The sequence below is a fragment of the Mustela lutreola genome, chromosome 8, assembly GCF_030435805.1.
Source record: "Mustela lutreola isolate mMusLut2 chromosome 8, mMusLut2.pri, whole genome shotgun sequence".
NCBI lineage: Eukaryota > Metazoa > Chordata > Mammalia > Carnivora > Mustelidae > Mustela > Mustela lutreola.
The window spans coordinates 77068878-77082879 of NC_081297.1; the positions used below are offsets into that span (position 1 = coordinate 77068878).

At 38.4% G+C, this 14002-nt stretch overlaps 1 protein-coding gene across 7 annotated transcripts in view; it reads right to left on the bottom strand.

Moving 5' to 3' along the window:
• BICD1 (BICD cargo adaptor 1) overlaps window positions 1-14002 on the bottom strand; it is a 230220-nt gene that overhangs the window by 12518 nt on the left and 203700 nt on the right. The gene's annotated exons all lie outside the window — the stretch shown is intronic.

A 14002-nucleotide genomic window follows, 5' to 3' on the forward strand; every position in this document is an offset into this window, starting at 1 on the left:
TAGCAGAAATATTAGACTGTTTATTATATAGTAAATTGTTATTAACTTGGACTGATGGAGAAAGCTAACCTGAATGGGAAGTCCACTTTTGTTATATTTTAAAGTCATATAATGTAACTCACACTAGGTTAACAAAATGCTGGCTATTAAAACTCCATGTTTTAGCTAATCAGTTATGTTAATCATCTACTGCAAGAAAGACCATGTGCTGAGTGTTCTACACTAATGAAAGAACATCAGTTTATTGGTACCAGGCTGACTGTACCGGAGTCACCTGAGAAGCTGGTTAGAAATGCATGTTATACTTCTGCAAAAAGATTTTGCAAAAAAGTTAAAATTGGAGTTAGACTTGAAAATTCAATTAGTCTAAAGTAACTGCAGGTTGTCCTCTCACTAAGTGTTCAGACCAAGTATTTCCTTAGCAAATTGCTTTCTTTATTTGTTATGTAGGTAATACTGAAGCCAAATTATCATAAAAACTTGGATTTACAGGATTGAATTATTGAAGCTCTACTGAAATTTACATTCACAGGCCTGTATCTTAAGTACCACTTGTTTTAAGCCAGCATATTTTTTATTACAGCAAAACCTGCCTATATAATTCCAGAATACCAAAATTCATGCAAACTGCTGATGCTTTTGCTTAGACATTGAAAACACACTAAAGTTGTCTGTGATGTAAAGTACACAGGCTTGATTTGCATTCATTCAAGAGAACATCCTTCCTGAAGGGAGCCTTTCACAGACGGTCTTTGTTGCAGAGTAGCTTATTAATTATCATTTATTAATAGGAATGAGATCTGCTTCTGATTGGTAGCTGGTCTATAGGTTATCACATTCAGTAAAAGCCCTTCAAATGTAACAATTCCATTTTCTCCACTTTGGGGAAATTTTTTTTTTCTTCTCCTTTAACTCCTTGTCTTCTCATTTTGCATCTTGATTAGCTCAAAGATTCGCTTTTGTAGAAACTCAGAGTCTTAAAGGATGAATTCCTTTATGCTCCTTTTATCCTTTCCAACAGATTTCCTATCTGAGTTATCATTTAGGAATGTCAAGGACTTTGAGATGGTCAGCAGACATGCAGTTTTGTTTAAGTTAACCAGGAGAGTGCTGCCCTCCTATGGTGTATTTGGGTAAATACAATGGATGTAAATGAAAATGAACTCTTGGAGAACCACTCTGGAATTTGGCCTCAGGTCTTCCATTTCCAGGCAGGTAAAAACGAAGCACTCCTATAGCAAAATTTTGGCCTCTGTGAAATTACAGACCTTAGAATTAGAGTAATTCGAGTAGGGGGTTTAAATTTGTTGCCATATTTCACTTACATTAGAAAAGGTTTTTTTGCTAATGCAATTATAGATTATTATTTATTCAAAATATGCTCTGTGATGAAATTTAGAGAGCAGGTGAGCAGAGGCACAGTGCACTCTCTTAACAAAATGTCAGTGAGTGGCGGATATTCCTGACATTTGTAGTGAATATAACTTTTTCTCCTTTAGAAGTAACATCACATGTTGCAACAGGCCATACTGCCCTGAACACGGCCGATCTCGTTTGATCTCAGAAGCTAAGCAGGGTTAGGCCTGGTTAGTACTTGGATGGGAGAAGTAACATCACCTCTGGGCTAATTATTATTATGATTATTTTGTACCTGTTATTTACATTTACTTAGCTAAGTGTTATTTTTAAAGGATAAAAAGCAAATTCTACAGGTAAGATGGTGACAGATGAAAAAAGTGGAATTTGAAAAATGGACGTATTGCTCTTACTCAACCATCTTCTAAATCTCTCTTCTCAGTTTAACAGCCCTCCAGTTATATACACATCTAACCCAGCAGAGCAGCGGATGTGTGACAGCATGGGCTTTGTAAAATCAAAGGAGTGAACTGGGAGATGGGAAAAATCCTTCCTAGTTCCGAGATGCTATGGGTTCTGCATAGTCTCACCTGCTCTTTCTGGGATCTACGCAGGGGTAGACTCACTCCTGAAGGAGCGAGGCTTCATCTCATTACGTTTGAGGGCATAAAAGATGAAAATTATTTGACCCAAGCAGGATGCATTAAAGAACGCCAGCAGCCACTGTTGTCCTGTGGGCCACCAGAACACAACCATTCAACAATCAAGTTACTAAACTCCTAGTATGTGTTCAAAACTGTTAGGTATTAGAGACAAAGGGAAAACAGAGAAGATGTGGTCCCTGGCCATTTGGGTGAGACAATCATATTCAACGAGCAGTTACAATAAAGTGTCACGATGATGATGATGGTGGCGATGATGATGGTGAGGATGATGACAGCACCGAGCACTTATTTATTGCCCACTGTGTGCCAGGCACTGTGGAGGCACTTAACCTGCATGCTCTCCTATAACCCTGTTTTATGAGTCGCAGTTGATGGATGAAGAAAGGGGGGGACTTGGGTTAAGTAGCTAGCCAAAGCCCACTAAGAGATGGATCTGGATTTAAATCCAGGATTGCATGATCCAAAGGCTAGATTGAATTTACAGACATATCCCTGCATTGCTTTCCATGATAGGGAAATGTAGGGGCCTCAGAGCAGAAAAACTTAACTAAATCTAAGTGGTCAGGAAATGCTTCCTGGAGGTTGTAACATCCATGCTAATGCCTTAAGAAAAAAATGTAGCCAGAGAACTTCTTAGCAACTCTAAATGGTTTATAGTCTCTACTAATAGCAATAAAATATTTCATCATTAAAGTCTTTTGAAATGCTCAGAACTGAATTAGATCCCACTGTACATTCATAAGGTTACAGGACTGAGAAATGTCAGAGCATACTCAAGAGATTTTTAGTGCCTCAAGGGCAGATGAATAAGGCATATGACAGCTTAAAGCATCTATAGGTCTGTAGTGACAGACGTAGGAAGAATACCCATGGATGACATTCCTCCATAAACAAAAGCCAACTAGAAAGGAGGGTTAAAAAAAAAAATAAAGGAGAAAGAAGGAAGGAAATTATGTGCTGAATCAACATGATATAATTTCTCTTAGGAACTTAATATCAGTTATCCCTTTTTTAAGTCCTAGCAACACTCCAGGGGCATTATTTTCACTATTCCTACCACAAGCAAATAAATATTTCTAATCTATGGGACTATATCAAGATCTCACATACCCTGAGGTATTTTATTCCTTGAACACCTTTCAGGGCCCAGAAGCAAATACAGAGCTGGTGTCATAGGAGGGGCTCCCCAAACATCTGCTGATTAAATTAATAATACACGATCACCATATACATTAACTCACCCACAGTCACACTGCTAGGAAGTGGCAGAACAAGGATTTAAAATCAGACTTTTCTGATGCTGAGGCCTATTTTCTACTCTTTACTCTGGCCGGCACTCAAATTGACACCAAGTACCTCTAGAAAATGTGAGGGTCATAGTCAAAGAAACCTAAGTAAGAACTTCAGACAGTTGAGAGAGTAATTTGAATGTACCCCATTACTTCAAAAACACGAAGCAAGGTAAAGGGTGTAAGAATGGGGATCTTATTCCATGTCTGTAAGTTAACGAATGAGGAGAGAAATTCTGGTCATAGGGTTCTTGCCTCAGGCGTCTACTACTTTTAAGCTCCCTAGGGTAATTTAGAAAATTAACCAATTTTCTAAAAGTCAATGTCTTAGAAAGTCCCATGAGCCCAACTGGTTCGGGGAGGGAGGGAGAGCCCCATGTGGAAGGAGGCAGGGAGCCCCTCTGTGTTTGGGTTCCACACTGGGCTCCGCTGGCAGTGCTGAGAGGTGGGTGAGGACCCTATGGGTGAAACCTGATCCGTAGAGACCATACCCAGCAATCGTGCGGCTGCATGGACAGCTTCCCTGGTCCCCAGATGCTCTGTGGGAAGTGGAACAGCAGCTCTTTGTGGCAAGCGTTCTCCTACAGAATGGCCAGCACGACAGCCCCTGGTTTTCCAGAACGGAGAACTAATGCATCCCTACTGCTTCATGAGCACCTGTACTCCCTCATGACCACAAACTCCCCAGGGCTGCACACTTTTTATGAAAACTCTCTCTGTCCCTTGAGTTTTCTTCCGGGCCAAATAGGGCAAGTTCTTCCTCACAGGACACATTTTCAACTTCGCTCACTCTCTTCCTCGCTCTTTGACTATGTTCCAGGGTGTGCAACCGTCTTCTAAAAACGAGGCGTTCTGAAAGGAAATCATGTGTGATTAGATGTGATTGGTGGAGTCAAGTGGCAGGCTTGCCTCATTTGAGATACCCTCACTCTATTAAAAGAGCAGAAGCCTGCATGGCAATTGTTTTTGGCAGCTGACTTGTTTCATATGAGCTTACTTTGGCTACAGATGGTGCTATCAAGTCATGCTTCCTTCACCCTGTATCGGGGTGTCTGGAATCCCAATGCAATATTTTACACACTTTCTTTTTTTAAAGTTTTATTTATTTAAGTAATCTCTACACCGAATGTGGGGCTTGGACTCACGACCCTGAGATCAAGAGTCACATTCTCCTCTGACTGAGCCCGCCAGGCACCCCCACATACTTTTTACTTGATGTTTATCTCTAGTAGGTCTCACCTTTTCCTCCCTGATGCATCTTTTAGATCCTATTCTATAATTTAGCATATCAACTTCCTCTCCCTCATTTCTCCCTTAATCAGAAAATGTGGTAATCATGACCCTAATATCTTCATCTTTATCGAAGAGTAGTAACTAATAATGGGGTCAGGCTAAGTAGAGACCATATTTCATAAATATCCATCTATGAATTTGGGCCCTCACTCAATCAGTTATGGACCCCCAAAATTATATCACCACCTAGAATTTTCTCTCTTTGTCTAAAAGATATTTTATAAAATACCTGGTTAGTTGTTTGCCAAAATTCAGGTATATTATGTTACCACTTTCCCTGATCTTATGAGATAAAGAATGAAAATGAGTCTAGCATAAGTCTTTCTTGATGAACTCATGCTGGCAGTTAGTAATCCCTATTCTACATGGAGTGTACGAACCCATTCACTTCCAGAAGTTTGCCTAGGATCAGCCTCAAGGTTGTTGGTCCGTAGGTTAGAGTAACATCTTTCTTTTCCATTGTATAAAAACTCTGTTTCCACATTTCTTCCTCTGACACACATAGCAATCTACCTTCTCACTTGCATATCCTGTTTCTCCCTGGGTACCTTTTCCTCCACCTTTCACAAAGCCATGATTTTTTAGCATCTTTCCTTCGACAAGGAGGAAAGCCATGTGTATTTTCCTTTTTTTCCTCTTCTCATTTAAAAATGGCAACTCATATACTTAAAAAATTGTTGAGAAAAATAAAAATTCACGATACAAACAGCAAACATGGCTCATGGTGAGACAGTTAGTATCTCTGTTAACTTGTACTGTTTCTAAGACTGTTAAAGAAAGATAGGCTCAGTAATTAAATTTAACCACTTAAACAACTGCTGCTGTAAAACAATGACATTGCTGTTATTTCCAAATAGGTATCACTTTGAACCAAATAAATATCCTACCTAGTTAGAGTAAATGTTCGATATTCATTAAGGACCTTTCAATGAGAACAGATGATTAATAGTAGAAAAGCAAGAATGTTTCATGATGAAAGTTATTAAACAGAAGGTCGACAGAAATAGTTATGAATTGTCCAAAAATAACTACCTAGTTAATGATCAAAGCATAGAGACATCTTTTGTGTCCTTAAGAGAGATAGGATATCTCTCTTTCTCCTTTCTGCACACTTGGTCATCTCTTCCCGACTACTCACTAATTGGGATATTGGCAATGACAGAAAAGGGAGAGCAGGCAGCAGGAAGGCAGAAGAGGAAAGGATGAGAAACAATGGTAACAGAGAGTACTCATTAAGGGCTGTATCTATGCAGACATTAGGCTAAACACTTTACATGCAACAGCTCTTTAATCCCTAAATAAACTTAAAGAGATGGTTTTTATTTTTATTTTAGAAATGGCAAACTGAGGCCTAGGGAGGTTCAGGAGTGTGCTTGGTCACCTTCTGTATGATTTTTTTTTTATAGTGAACAAAAGCTTTCTGGCACTCACAAAACAACGGAGTTTGGCTACCATAATCCTCCTTTGAGAGGTCAGGACACTGAGGATCGGAAAGGTTAAGTGATTTTCTCAGGGGCTCTGGAGCAAGCGGAAGATGAGAACATGAGCCCAGTGGAATGCCCCATGGAGCCCATAATGGATTAAATTTTGTCACCCCAAATTCATATGTTGGAAACTCTAGTACTACCTCAGAATGCAACTACATTTGACCATGGGATCTTTAAAGAGGTAATTAAGTGAAAATGATGCTGTGTTAGGTGGGCCTTATCCGGCCTGATTGCTAGCCTCTGAGCAGACAGGACTGGGAGATTTAGAACAAAAGACACCAGAGATGGCTTCACACAGGCCATGTGGGGACTCAGGGAGAGGGTGGCCATCTACCCACCAGGGGGAGAGGCCAAACCTGCCTAACCTTGATCTTGGACTTCTAGCTTCCAGAACCATGAATAAATACATGTAGATTGTTCAAGCCCCTCAGTTTGTGGTCTTTTGCCCTGGCAGTCCTTGCAAACTAATATGGAGCCCTCGTACTTGCTCCAAAGTGGAAGCAATTGTCACACCTTCTCTTACCGTTCACTCTAGTCTAGGTAAACTGAGAATAGCCAAAGTTCTCTCATATTTTTTTTTAAATTCTAAGCATTCTAACAGTTGGAACAAATAAATCTGTCTTATTGGGGAAGACTAAACTGATGATAGAATATGATATTTGAGTCATTGATAGAAAATACACAATTCTAGGGACACCTGGGTGGCTCAATACATTAAGTGACTGCCTTTGGCTCAGGTCATAATCTCAGGATCCTGAGTTGGGAGCCCCATGTTGGGCTCCCCGCTCAGCGGGAAGTCTGCCTCCCTCTTCTCTCCCCACTTGGGCTCTCTCTCTCTCTCTCAATAAATAAATAAGTAAAAAGAAGAAAATACACATTTCTAGGCACTATGCTCTGAAGTAGAGATAGGAAATTGCATAATTATTAAAGAAAAGCCTCCCAAACTCAGGAATTCTGGATAATAACACAAAGGTGCTCCCCATCATTAGCTACTGACATACTTACGCATACACCCAGGTCTTAAGTGAGGGCTTTACACAACAGTTCTTGAGCATGGACAATGGGTGTACCACAACGATTTTCTTCCATCTGCCAACGACGTAGCAATTCTCTGTGGTCTCCTCATCCTCCTCTTCATTCCCATTCTCTATCCCCTGTGTTCCTCAACTTTCCTCCATTTCAGCATGAGATTTAGTGTCCATCAGAGACACTTTGGTGTTGAGATCCCTGCTCTACCAAACAATAACTGAAGGAAACCAAAAAAGGGGACTTAATGGTTCTGAGTCTCAGTTTTTCTGTTAAGTGAGGACGTTAAATACCACTTTGCAGACCAGGTGAGAGAATGCCTGTGAAAGCATGTAGCCCAGGGTCTGCTGACAGGAAGAGGTCATTAATTACACATGAGGGACCAAGGGGAGGAGTCAAGGTGACCTTGAGGTTTTCAGCCTCAAGAAATGAAGTAAATGCCATTGACAACAATGAAATTTAAAAAGCCAAGATAGACCATAGGGTGAAATCATTTTGACAATGATCTTTCTTCTTCTTCTTCTTTTTGCGTCTTTCGTTCATTCATCTGAAATGCTCTTCTCTTGTTCTATTCAGAACTAACAAGTTTCATCTTTGTTCCCAACCACCCAGGAGGAAGTGTCTGCTTCTCCTAAACTGCTTTAGCACTTACAGCATCTTTTCCAGCATTTCTGCGTACAGCTCTGACCACTGCTGTCCTTGCAGTGTATCTCATCTCCTTCATCACTCTATGTGGTTCAGAGCAGGGTGGACCCTACCTTATAATTCTTTGTTTTCCCACCATAGTTTGCTTGGGGATGCGTGCATTAGCATGTATTACTAATATATTGATTTCACCTTCCCTAAAGCACCCTTGGATTTGCTTCTCTATTAGTACTTTATTAATGCATTGTCTGACGGATCCATTTGAAGAAGGGAGAATTTAAAATTGGGCATTCCTAACACAACACCTTTCTGATAAAAGTTTTAAAGTCAATTTAATAATTTGGGGGAGATTAATTATTCTTCTTTATAATAATTTATAATAATTATTTAAAATAATTTTAGTTGCCATTATTTAAGCTGTGCCAAATAACATTAATACTGAATTATTCCTCACTAAATCTACAAAATGATTAATAGTGTGTTAGTGAATTAACAGAAAAGTTAATGGTAAGAAGCATCAAAATACATTCTCCTAATAGTAACAGTTTGAGCACTGAAGTACTCCTATGGATGTCTATACACATAAACTGAAAAAACCAACCAAACAAAAATCATACATACATAGTAGAGAATTTAGGAAAAAAATAAGAAATATTTAAAGTAGAAACATTTTATAAAGAAAAATAATAAGGAGAGCATGAGATAAAAACATTGACATAAATATAAACAGTAATCAGGAAAAATCTAATGATGAACTTAATGGTACATTGACACTAATAAAAATGGAGAGCTGTGAACAACTTTTAGCATTTTATAATCAAACACATAGAGTTGGCTATCTCATCCCTTTTTGCCAAACATATGACATATCCTGTTAATACATTAGTTTCTCTGAAAGCATCCACAGATAAGACAATAACCTTATTTCCAACTACTCAGGAGTGTAATTTACTAATTCATGTCACCAAACGCTTCTGCCTTAACTTTCCATCAGTGTTTAACACAGCAAATTCCATTATAGGTTTATACCCTTGACAGTCAGAAACAATCATTATTCATCAAAAGTTTCCAACGAACAGTAAAGACAGAATTGTTGAAATACATAGAAAAAAAAATTCAACATAGACAATGTAAAAATACGACCTGATAACAAATCTTAAAAAACATCTGGCTCTGCCTTCATGTGTATGACAACTGCATATAGTTTATCACATTTTGGTGACAAGCATTAAAGTGGTCTTCAGTGATGTAGAATCAGAGTATGACTTGTGAAGAAGAGGAGGGAGCATTTTTAGACCTTTCCGTCATTATAGATTAGACAAAAACTTTCACCCAGCTTTCCATTTGCTGTCCTGATGGCTAACATCTGACTAGCTGATAAAAAAAGCAATATTCACAATCTGGTTTTTATTTCAAAGCTTGCAAGAGAAATATACAAATGCCCTGCAGTATAGTCAACTTTCTGTTCCCAAACAAGATACAATGAAACCATGAGAGTGTGTGTAATCAACTGCCTACCACAGGAAGACAGAAGATAAATTTTGGGGGAAGGGGAGGGTGATAAAAGACAGTGGCACCAAGAGGTAAAAGTACATTTTGCTGCCAGATTTTTACACCAATTAAACACCTTTTCGAAATGACCTTCTCAAGAACAGTGTCAGCTGGCACAGAGGTAACTCAAGGTGGTAGGATGGTCTGTTCTCATTCAGCAAAGTCAATAATAGCACGCAACAGATGAAGACCAGCTATACCTTGGAAATGTCAGAATTAATTCATCATCAGAAAGACACAAAACAGAAGTTAAGTTAAACAAACTACAACCAAAAACCCACTAAAAGGATCCACTGTAAAAAATATATATCCCCCAAAGAAAATATATGAGACACCACTCAGTGAAATGTGTTTGATTTTCTTATTTAATATTTTTTCATCATTAAAAAAAAAACAACACTAGAAAATATTCTGAGAGGTTCAGGGCATCCTCTTCTGTAAAGTGATGGATCTGAAAATTATAGGTTTTCAGCAATGTCAGTGGTTTCTTGGCTTTTTTTTTTTTTTTTTTTTTTACTTCTCTTAGAAAAGAAGAAATACTTATGTAATCCATATTTTTGGGGGGAAGCATTCCAGAAACCCCCAAACTAAACCAAGTATTATAAAATGCACTATGTCCTCACAAGCAAATTAAACCATAAGTATAACTCAGTTAAAGGAAAAGCAATATATGTCAATATTAAATATTTTTAAAATCCAAGTTTACAGAAGGCGCTTATTCATTTTTCAAAGAAAAGAATAAGAATTTACAAAGGCAAGCTTCCTAATGTGAAAGTATGTGATTTATAGAAACTTATCTGAAGCAAAGCTACTCAGGAATAATTCTATTAAAGAAAATAAGGTTCACCTAAAGGTTTGTAGCCAACTTACCTCTTTTTGCTTTTGATGTCAAGTAGAGCATAAAAAGAGAAAAAAATTTATATTTAACTGATTCTATTGTTATTACATAATGGCTATTCCGTAAATACCTACTCAGAGTAAGTGACTATCCTACACTTGTTTTTTTAAGGACATACGAATAGAGGTGAAGCTGGGATTGCCTGGACAGCCAGACATAGGCACACAAGGTGCACTTCGCAGCATCCTCATTGGGATGTCTGTGCCAGAGCCTTGAGTGTACCCCCTCCTCTACTCTAAATTTCATATTTCAGATCACATGATCTTAAACTGATCACAGACTGATTCTGTTTGTTGTAAGACACTCTTATGTGCAATGCAGAATTGGGAGGCAAGGCTCAGCTTAGAGCAAAAAATAATCCAGATGAACAGCATCAGAGCAGCAAAAAGTCCTTAATATGAGGAAAGTTTTTCCCCATCAACTAAAAAAAGCAATGATTTTACAGCCACTAGAAGTAGGTTTAGCTAAGATAACAGTACTGCTCTAAATCAGTGTCCTGCAAAATAAACACACATATTTTCATATAAATCTATCAATGCAAATATTAGAGTTGTTTCTTTTAACTCTTTTAAGAGTAACAATCTAATCTAGTCCATTTCTGGAGAACCTTCAGGCACTAATTCGGTTACATGAGAGGCCAGCTTCAAAAGCAGCCCCTTAGAAGAAGACCTGATTTATGGTCTGGCCACAGAGAAGTGACATAACCTATACAAACGTACACACACACACACATACACAAGAAAGAAAGAAAGAAAGAAAGAATCCCCAGAGTCCAGTAATGAGTAAAACTGAAACAAAATTGGCTTTTACATGTACAGTTCCTAAAAGCTTTAGATTTGTGATGAGGGAAACATACCAATTACTGTTCGTTTTTGGCTGACAGGTGACAGTAGACAGTAAAATTAAGAGTAATATGACATCTTTATGACTTTACTTTTTTAAAAAGTAAACAATAGAAAGGAATAAAGCAGCTGTTTTGAGTTGCGGTTTTTCCTTTTTCCTCTCATAATTTCAGGCACAATACACTGGTGAAACAGCCTAAGAAACCAAACAAGCATCAAGAGACGACTAAAGAGACGAGTGTGGAGAGGAAGGGACACAAGTTGCGCAAAAAGAAAACCCGGGTGGCCGGATATTCCGTTGTTATGCCATGAATACAGTGCACTATGAATCTTTTCGGCTTCATTAGTTGCACACGTTTAAAGACTAAGTCACATTAAGTAGCACAGGTGCAAGCACTACATTTCACTACATCACTTAAAACCAAGGAACATGCAGCAAGGGTAGCCTTTCCATGAGCATTACAACCACCCATCGTGGGTGCCACACTCACAGCAGAACTCAGGCTGCTCCTTCCGACCTTGACAAACTTGTTCAGAGGTCAGGAGAGCCACTGAAGCCAGGGCTAGCACATAGAAAGGCCCATTCCCCAACTGTTTGTTAAGGCCTCAGAAGAGTCTGGTCGGCTGCCATGTTGTTTAGCACCAGAGAAACATTCTTGAATTAAATTGGTGGCCTCTGTATCATGTACACCAATCTAGATATGCTTTTAGAAATTGAATCCCATCAGTTGTGAGAAGGAAATCCAAGTGTGAGAATACTGCGAGAACTTGGCATGAACTCTGGAACACTGTTCCTTTCTGCCTTGTACAGTCAGTGCTAACACACAGACACTTTAAAATGTCCAAAAAAAAAAAAAAAAAAAAAAAAGCTTGTTCTGTTAAGATAATCCAAATCTTCCTTTTTCTTGATGCAAACGATACTATTGGTGCTGAGATACTTTAATATTTTTCCTTACAAGTCTATTTGGAAACATGGGTTGTGTACAGTAAGTCCAGTACCAGTCAAGAAGGGAATAATTTATATTATTGGAATCAGAGAGCTTCAGAGTTGGGAGAAGCTCCATCAGTATCTTTTCATTGTAACTGTCCATATATTGTTATAAATGTAAAGGAGAGTTTACAGTTGTTAACCTCAAGATTGACTTTGCTGGGTACCAATGTGCCCTTTTCTTATCACGTTTTTCTTAGTGTTCTTTGTAAATAGAAAATGTCTCTTTGAAAGCTGAAGTTTTGATAAAACTTCTGGGAAATGCTTATGACCAAAGGGTTTGTTGCTATTTTTTAAATAAAGGTTTAAAGGTTGTTAGGTAGTTATAGTGAAGGCAAACAGTAGAATACAACAGACTAGAGCCAGCAGACTGGATTAAATAGTGTGAGCATAGCAGAGAAGATGCTGGTGGTCACCTTCTCCCGGAATACAGTAAGGGAGAGTTACCAGCTACCTACCAGAACTGAGACCTGAAACTCTTTTTTGCATAGGGGCTTTGGGATACGAAGGCAAAGTGATGCCAATGGTAGACAGTTGTAGCACTGGATACCCACAAAGGACAACAAAGATCCTAAGGGTTAGGTGCTATAGGTATTGTAATTAACAGCACGTGGGCAGAATAAAGGCTGTTCTCTGACTTGATATCCCCTGGGGAGCATACATAGGTAGAAAGCAGGGAGAGAACATGAGCGATTTCTTATTTCGGTATTTGGACTAGTTTGTCATTAGGGGGCAGAGACTGATCACTTCAGTGAGTCTGAAGCAGAGCTATGATTAAAACCAATCCTAGAGGTGTGTCTCTTTCATGTTTTCTATTTCCCTATTGATATTTGTAGTGAGCCAGAAAGTGTCATTTGGGCAGAATCAGGAGAGGAAGGCGGTTATTGGCTGGAATGTCCTGAGTCTTCTGTATGTCTCAGCCCATCTGTGCCGTGCACCCCCGCCCTGCCCCCCGCTGTGGCCACTCCAGACTCAGCCACCTTCTGGAGGCCTCTGTCTCTACACACCATATGTTTGGACTCTGGTGGACACAAGTATGCCCTGACCACTGTTGCCCTGAATAGGTAATACATATATATATACACACACACACAAATCCTGTATTTTTTTTCACTTAATGGATATATTAGGGGAAGATTTTAGTTTTTTCCTTGAAGAATTTAATAAGAAAATTTCAATTTCCATGGGATTAATATTAATAAAACTCAAAAGACTTTCAAACTACATAGTTACACTAAAATCGTCAACATGGATTGAAAAATATTATCTAATATAATATGGACATTCCAGCTGCAACGTTGGATCCCTTCAGTAATCCTTCCATCATCACTTATTTGGCTTACAATGCTCAGGGTTTGAATATGGAATCTTTTAAGAAAATTTAAGTTCTGGTTAGTAAACCCGACAGAGGAAGGAGTAGGAATCAAAAACAAAAATAAAAAATAAGTAAAAATGCTGACAGAGCTGTAGTCATCAGATGTTCCTTAATCACTGCATTATTTACTGAGTGGCATCAGTTTGTACCATGAAATTATTTACTTGGTATTATCTTTATCATCTCTGTTATCCTGGACAAAAGGAAATACATGAGACCCACCTGGAAAGTGGTGGTTTTTGGTCCCCTTATGGTGTCCCCTTTGTGTTTTTCATCCCCTTATGGTGTCATTAAATTCTGCCATTTAAAATGGCCAGGATGCATTATAAATATTTTCAAAGTACTCCTTTCTTAAAACAAATAAAAACAGACTTTTTATAAGCTTGCCTACACTGATTTTTTTTAAATTAAATTGTGTTATTATCTTAAGAATATTTAAGACACATGGTTTCTTAGGGTGTACCTAAACAATAGGAATTAATTATAATACTGACAAAGAGACCTAGTAACAAATCAGAAAGATGTATAAAGAAGAGTAAACAAACATTTACTATGTACCTACTTAAAGAGCATTGCCACCAATTGGA